At 47.1% G+C, this 8,413-nt stretch overlaps 1 long non-coding RNA gene across 1 annotated transcript; it reads left to right on the top strand.

The window, feature by feature from the left end:
- The first annotated feature begins 4,097 nt into the window (after positions 1-4,097).
- LOC134757456 (uncharacterized) lies at positions 4,098-7,280 on the top strand. Its single transcript, XR_010131441.1, has 3 exons — positions 4,098-4,208; positions 4,776-4,827; positions 6,035-7,280. It is a non-coding gene; the product is annotated as an uncharacterized lncRNA (long non-coding RNA).
- Positions 7,281-8,413: the final 1,133 nt, after the last annotated feature.

The following is an 8,413-nucleotide window of genomic DNA, read 5'->3' on the forward strand; positions in this document are numbered from 1 at the left end:
AAAGTCAGCCACAAAAACTTTTAAATTTCCTTCCTCCTTTGCACCTTATCATGACCCTGTGAGGCCTGCACAACAGGCTTCCTGAATTTTCCAGAGGAGGAAACAAAAGCCCAAAGAGGGCAGTGACTTGCCCAGGGCCCCACAGGAGAGGTTGGCTCCTCCTTGCACCTGGAGGGCCTTCCCCAGTTGCCTTTATGCCACACACCAGCACCACCACTGACCAGGGGCCAATCCTCTGGATTCTATGGGTGTCCACATCCCCATCCAGGCCCAGCTGTGGTGGAAAAGGGACATGGTGTCTTGGGGGGCCTGGTTGAGCCGTGCCAGCTTGTCCTAGCTTCACTGGAATTGCTATCCCACAAGCTGGGTTTGAGGTCATGCCAAGTACTTCACCTCCCTGATGATCCACCAAGGGAGTTTTCCATGCAGAACTCTCTCTTTATCCACTCCTCACTGTTGGCCTGCCAGTGAAATCGCGCCGGTGCAGTAGACCGGTATCCTGCTCCACCCACCAGTTGCCGGCCTCCAGTGTCTCTGATACCCAGGGATGATCATGCCCGCCTTGGCAAGGCTACTGAGATTCAGGAGGACTTAAACAGATCTTTGGCTCAGATGTGTTGCTTCAACCTTGTTTCCTGGGCTGTCTCCCTTGGCCTTCAGAAGGCCCCTGCCAGCCTCAGTGTGCCAAGCACTGACCCTAGCAGACTCTCCTTGGGGACTGCATCTCACCCACCTTCCATTGCCAGGGCTTCTGCTCAGCCCTTCTCACTTTCCCAGGACAAGCCTGGCTTCACACACACATCAAGATCCTGTGCATTTCTCTTTGTGGTGTTCAAAGAAATAGAATAATTTCCATTTTTTTCTAACTTGACTTACAACCTATTTATTGTGAAGATGTCCTGGCTGCAGGAGATCTTTACACACCCACCCAGAAGGCCTCAGCCCTTGTTTCAGTGCCTTCTTGTTTCACCTTGTCACTAAATGTTTATGACCTCAAGGAAATTGGGGGAAGCATGAGCAAATGCAATTCCATTGTTACCAGTGCTTTGTGGGCAGGGCCAGAAGGGTGACCCTCACTGGGATTATATAGAAATTTTATATAAGATAGACATTTCAAGTTTGCTTTGGAGAAATGCAGGGAGAACTAACTTTCATAAGTGACAGTATGCAGAAGTTAAGCTTCCTAACTGCCATGAGTTCTCAAGTCCCTCTTACTAAATTTGGCGGTGTGTGATGATGTCCAGATGGCCATAATATACATATATCAAACAATTTATAGCATTCATTTTGTGTTAGAAATTGTGCATTTCAGCCAAAAGTTTTTAATACATCAAGGATAGTTTCCCACATTGTTTGAAGATTGGAAAATAGAGCACTTTCTGAAATGTCCTTTTGGACACATTTTCATTGAAGGTTCCATGTACCAACAGTCAATGAGACAAGTGATAGTTGAGCAGCCTCATTGTCTGGGGTGACACTTGAACTTCTTGGTCTCACAACTGAGGAACTCAAGAATGCAGACATGCCAAGGGTGAGGTTAGATCAGAAATTCAGTAGGTGAAAGAGAATAGCTCTCTGCTGCAGAGAGGGGTCCTAAAAAAGGGTTGCCACTCTGCAGTAAAAGGCAAGGGTTTTTATACGTGAGCTAGTGGGAAGGAATATTTTATCCACATAGGGTGTGAAAAACCAGTTAGGACCAGGCATGTCAGCTGTATAGAGCACAAATCTCTGACAGCCCACATCCCACCCTTTTATTATGCAGGCGGGTTCTTAGTCTGAGCTACTACAAGTTGGTCATCTCTTTCATACTACGCACGTGCAAAAAAGAGGGGTGGAGCCCCTCATGTTGCATGTGTCTGGCCCAAGGTGGTGGGTGCAGCTGCAGGCATCCCTGTCAATGCAAGCTTTCAGCTTCCTTATCTGTGATTGCAGCCTGATCTTACAGGCCGTTCTTTGTTAAAGAGAAGTGATTTCTCGGGCTGGTTTTTGTTAGAAGAGAAGTTCTGCTGAGGACTCTTTGCTCTATCAGCCTAGCTAGTTTCTTTCTTCATCCACTCTCAATGATAATAAATACTTGCTTTTAGGGGGATTCTGGGGGTGGGAACAAATTTGAGACCACAAAGTACCTTAGAATAAGAATTCACCCTGCAGTCAGCTATAGTGTGAATTGTACGTCTATTATATCGGCTTCATGCACTACTCAACATAACAAGAAGGGAAAATGTGTATCTTTTAAAAATCTAGATGACAAACGGACTTTCCACAGATTGTTTGTGTTTTCCTCTTTCTAGAACTTCGTCATTCCACTGTAGATTGTTTTCTCTGGAATCACAGATGATGAGTAAGCCTAGGCTGGCAAGCAGGACACAGTGGATTACTTGCAGGGGTAGTGTTTTTGTGGGGAACCTAAAGGGGCAGTCACTGCAGCCTGCAGGAAAGCCTCAGCAGCGATTCTCTCCCGCGCTGCCCCAGCGGGGTAAGTCAGCCACGCAAAGCTCTGATTCCCTGTCATGAAGGACGACCTTGGCCAGGCAAGCCCCAGCCTCCAGGAAAAAAGGGTGGACCAGGGAGCGCGCACCTTCCAGTCTTATCGTGAGCTGTGCCTACAGCCTGCACTGGGGCACGACTGGTACGCAGATCTGTTCTGGTCTTTTAGGAGGCGGAAGACAACTTTTCTCCCCAAGTCGATGCCCTGTTGGCCAGGCCTGGGATGGACTGCAGGTCTGCGTAGTGATTTCTGAGTCTCCAGCACCCAGTTGTCCCATTGTGATGACAAGGAGGATGGCCAGAAGTACCGGGGTGAGGAAGAGGAAGGGCTAGCAGGAGAAGGCGAGCTTCCAGAAAGAGGCCCGCCGCAAATGCTTAGTGCCTGGGTGGGCACGGGGATTGCTGGGTGCTGCTTGGGGGCAAGGCCACAGGCCCTGCTGGTGGTCGCCAGTTAACCACCCCCTGCCAGAGGTCACCAGGGATTCTCTGAAAACCTTCGGAAATGGTACACGCAAACCTTCAGAAATGATCAGCCGCAGCGGATGATCCAGGCCAATGAGGGGTGCAGGGAGCCACACTGAGTACCCCTTGGACTGCAGCCTGTGAACGCAGCCTGGGTCTGGGGCACCAGCGGAAGTGCAGCCCACGCCTCCACCGCCCTGGCCCTCTCCTGCCTCTCTTCTTGTCTGGCTGTGCCAAGATTGTAACGGCCTGATCTCTGTACTGCCTGAGAAGTGCAAGTTTGGGGAGGCAGAGCAGAGGGACGTGACCGCCAAAAGTCCTGCTCCTGTGCTGGGCGCTGCGAGAAGACAGGGCAGAGGAGGTCATTTTGTTCTGCTCGGAGGAGAGGAGAGGCCAAAGCTCATGACACTGTCTTTTTAGGGGACCTCCCATTCAAATCCTATCCAGTCTCCACTGTCCTACACTTGTGCAGACGAGGAGATAAAGCTCTGGTAGATGGGCGTGGCCACGGAGGTCCGCATGCCCACCTTGGCAGACCCACAGACTGACAGTGCTAGGGTCCACACCCGCAGGAGCTCTTTCCAGTCTGCCGGGTAGTGGACTCCCACATTCCCAGTAGGTGGCTCTTCCGCCTCATCCACCAGCCACCTGCCTCCAGTGACTAAGATCCTCAGGGCTGATCAGGCCCCTCGTTGGCAGGGCTGCTGAGATTCTGCACCAACTGGACAGATCTTTGGCTCAGATGAGCCACTTGAGTCTTCAGTGTACTGGGCCATCTTTCCGGGGCTTCAGAAGGTCTTTGCCAGCCTGAGTGGGCCAGGCCCTGACCATGGCTGCATCTCCCTGGGAGCCCCATCTCACCTGCCCTCCATCCCCAGGGCTCCTGCTCAGTGCTTCCCACTTTCCCAGGACAAGCCTGGCTCCAACAGACATGTCTAGACCCTGTGTGTTTCTCTTTATGGTGAGCAAAGAAAGAGAATGATTTCCATTTTATTTTTATTTTTTTCTAATTTTACCTATAACGTATTTATTGTAAAAAGTCTTAGACTGCTGGAGCCCTGACTCACCCACCCAGGAGGCCCCAGCCATTATTTCAGTACCTTTCCAACCCACCCTGTCTCTAAATATTTCCACCGTTAACAAAATAGGGAGAAGCATGAACAAGTGCAATTCCACTGGCACCAGAGCTGTGAAAATGGGTCCAGAAGGTCATGCCCATTAGGATTCTACAGGAATTCCATAGAAATAAAGAACTCAAGGTTTGTTTGGACAGATTGGCATGGAGAAGTAACTTTGCATTCACCTCTGGGTACCCTCAACCGTGGAGCCACTTGTTCCTTGGAAGCCACCTGAGCCACATGCCCTGCTGTCCTCACATCTACAGCAGCCCACCTCACTGAGGGCCAGCACCAAAGTCCCCAGAGTCCAGCCGTGGCCTCCTCACTGCTCCTGGATCCCCCACAGTCCTGGGCCTCAGTCTCTCCATCTGCAGTATGGGTGTCCCTCCATCATCCCCAGCCTGCCACCCAGAGCCCAGGCCAGGGATCTAGAAATCATTTTGATAGCCTGGCCTCTCTTCCACCCTGTTGGGACCTAGACCTTTGGTGTGACCTGAGGGAGATTGTCCACCAGGCATTGGTCTCTCACCTGCCTGTTGAGGACAGAGCCCCAGCCCAGCCTGTGAGAGGCACCTGGGGTTCTCCTGGGTCAGGTCAGGTTCTGAGCCCTGTGAGGGAAAGGCACATATTCCAGCAGAGAAGCAGCAGGCTCCTGGATATGGGCCATCATGGGGCCACTTCTCACCCCCACCCTCTCCTGCATTTCAGGTGCTCCATCCTTGGGAAGTGAGAAAGATGAAGAACGAAGCTGAAGACTCAGGTAAGACCAGCTTCCAGGCACACAGACTAGACAGGGATGGGTCCTGGGCCCACACGGGAGAGCAGGAAATGAGGTGAGGAGGACTCAGCTAGGGGAATGGAGCTGGGGGAAACCAGGGCAGCAGGTCCCAGGAGAGGAGCATACCCCGGGAGGGAATCAGAATTTTTGGCCTCAACCGAGCCCTCAAACCCTGCCCAAACCATACTCTCCAGTGACCTCACCCTGAGTTTCTGCTTGCCCCTGCCCACCTGGCCATCCTAGGCAGGTGTTAGGTGTTTCTCCTATTGTGGACTTGAGCTGTGAGGGTTACCAGGCCACATTTCAGAAGGCACCATCTGGCAGTGGGCAGAGTTGAATTACTGTGGTATCCTTGTCTTAGAAAACAGTCCCTTCCACAGCCTGATAAGATGTCTCTGTCACCCAGGGGTCTCTGTCTCCCACCTCAGGAGGCTCAGGAGGGCAGCCCAGAGCCCTGGGAGGTGGCTCTTCCCAGTGTCTGCCACACTGCTCTCACCTGTGCCTCAATGTCCTCCTCCATGTGATGGGGATGTCCCTGTGGGTGGATGGCAGTGGGGCCCACTTGGGGAGGGGGACTGCCTCCCTTTTCTTTCCTGGGCTCCTGGCACCTCCCTCCTGAGGGATGATATGCCAGCCTCCCCAGGAGTCCCAGCAGGAAGGCAGACCCCAAGAAGGAACAAACACAAGTTGAGCTGTGAGGAAGTGGGTAGTGGCAGCCCTGGACACCGGGAGAGGAAGAGGTGGGGCCTCCAGGATGCCATCCTCACTCACCTGGTGCCTGTCAGGCCCTGGAGCTCTTCAGAGAGTGGGGTATGGTCTCAGATCCTAGTGGGCTGATACCTCTTGGCTGCCTCTAAGTCTCCCAGCTCTGCAGGCAGCTGGGCTTCCCCTCCTAGCAAACTGCTTCCAAGGCCTGTCCTGCCTCATCCATTCAGCTGAACTTACCACTGGGTCCTGGGCCTGCCCCAGTGTGATTTCCTGGGTGGGAGGGAGCTCCCTAGGGAGATACCTCTATGCCCAGAAGGTTCCCAGGCCAGGGGGGAGCACATTGACCCTCTTCGCAGGAGAAACCACTTGGGGGAAGCAGGCTGGGAGGGGTGGGGATACATGGCCCAGCTCTGAGAAGGCTCGAAGTTGGGGAAGGGCCATGCTGCAAAAAGCTAAATATAAACCAGATGTCCCTCAACAGGTCGATCAATAAACTGTGATGTAGCCATAGACTCGAATCCTACTTTACAACGAAATGGAACTATTGCTTCACACCACGAAACTGATGAATCTTAAGTTTACTTCTATAAATGAAGGAAGTCAGATCCAAAAGGCTACATATTGTATGTTTCTATTTATATGATATTGTAGAAAAAGAAAATTATAAAGATCAAAAGCGATTAGTGGATGCCAAAAAGTGGGATGAGGGGAGGCATTGGCTATGAAGGGACAGCATGAGAGAATCGGAGGGTAATGAAACAGTTCTGTGTGGTACTGTGAAGGTGGATGTTACTCTGAACAGTTGCCATATCACATTGAACTGTAGACCACAAAGAGTAAATGTCCTTGATGCAAATTGAAAAAATAACCAGAAAGTTGGGACATTTAGATGAAATGCAGTAGGTGATAAATGAGTTTAACCTTACTACAAATGTATGGCCTAACCCTGTTGAAGATGGTGGGGACGAAAATTCTTGACCTGAGTCACTTAGGAAAACAGTGTTTTGATTGAATGCTGTAATACTCAAAAGCTGTACACCAACACTGTGTTCTAGTTGTTTTTTTTTCCTGTAAAGCTATGGATTAGCAATTTTGAAACTACTTTACATATTAGTTTATATATTTATATATGATTGATTATTAGTGCCTGTTTCTCACTCTTGTTGAAAAAAGTTGAAAATAAAAACAGTATGCTAGAATGAACCTTGTTGTGCTGATCTGGAGCTGGAAATATCAGAATAAACATTTCTATTGCAATATATCCATCCAGAGAGAGAGAGAGAGAAAAGGAGATATGTGTGCACACCTTAGTTATATGTTTCCAAACCCTGTCTGCTAGTAGGGCCCAGAAGCAGTGACATTTCAGTATCAATGAGCACACCTAACTTTTGGATCTTGGTATCTAAATACTGTTCTTCAATAAGAAGAATCAGGGATACTTGTAATAGTGGATAATTCTAGGGCAGGAGATAGAAAATACAAGTTGAGCCTCGAGTATCTTATAGAGCCAGAAAGTCAAAAAGTGCTTTAAAAACATACAAGGGAGCATGTCAAAAGGAGCCACCCTGTAAGACCTCCCAATGGCCCAAGGTGGAAAAATGTGAGCAGCAAAATAAATAATGATAGCATTAAATTATAACCAGATAATAAAATATATATCCACACATCCATACCAATATAGAAAAGATGAAATAAGGAAAGAAGGAAGAAAGTGCGGGAATGAGGAGGGGAGGAAGAAAGAAAATCTTTACAGAATTCCAAGTACTACATCTACCAATGTAGATGAATAATTCAAAACAGAAAATCACTACAAGAACACTCCAGTAATAACAACTGTAGGCAAAAGTTACTAAATAATTTTAAAATTGTGGGTAAAATTTAAAGGAGAAAAAATGTATTTGCATAGCCCCAAAGTATTGGCTTCCAAATATTTTCAAAACACTATTTTCTCTTAATTTTTTAAAAGACCAGTAATTACTTAAGGCAAAAAATTAACATTGTATTGTGAGATTTGTAATGTTTAATGTAAAATTTACAAGAGCAGCACAAAGGATAGAAGGAGGAAAATGGAACTGTTCTGTAGGAAAGTCTTTATGTTTTACATGTATTAAAATGTATTAACTCTAAGTAGATTGTGATATGTTAAAGATGCATATTGTAATCTCTGGACCAATCAATAAAAAAATGCAAAGCGGTGTCACTTAAATGCTGATACAGAAATTAAATTACATATAAAAAGTATTGCAAAAGAATGTGTATAGAACTTTTAGTCATAAAAACCCAAAACAGAAAGTAACCTAAATGTTTTTCATAAGAAAATGTGTGAGCAAATTGTAGAGCATTCATACAACCAAGTACTACTCATCAACACAAAGGAACAAACTACTGAAGCACACAGCCTGGATGATTCTCATGAACCTGCTAAATGAGACAAGCTACACATAAAATAATACATATTGTATGATTTCAGACAAAATGAACCTACGATTTAAAAAAATCAACAAAGAAATAAACTCTGAGGGAGAAAAAAATGCCCAGAAAGGAGTAGGAGAGAATTTTTTGGAGATGGTGAAAAATTCTATTCTTAAAAGTTATGAATGTTATATTGGGTATTTGTCTGTCAAAGTTGTACATTTAAGATTCATGCCTTTCAATGTACATATGCCCTCACAATGAAAAACAGAACTAAAAATAATAAAGTAGGGGTGAACTAGGTTGAAGTATAGATAAAACAAAATGGCACATGATTAGTAGTTGTTGAGGTTGGGTGACTTTGTTTCCGTTGTACATGTTTAAAATTTTCTGTAATAAAACATTTTGTATAAAAATACAAAGTTACTGTACAATGTAGGCTATTAAA

This window comes from Gorilla gorilla, chromosome 18 (genome assembly GCF_029281585.2).
Source record: "Gorilla gorilla gorilla isolate KB3781 chromosome 18, NHGRI_mGorGor1-v2.1_pri, whole genome shotgun sequence".
Classification (NCBI taxonomy): domain Eukaryota; kingdom Metazoa; phylum Chordata; class Mammalia; order Primates; family Hominidae; genus Gorilla; species Gorilla gorilla.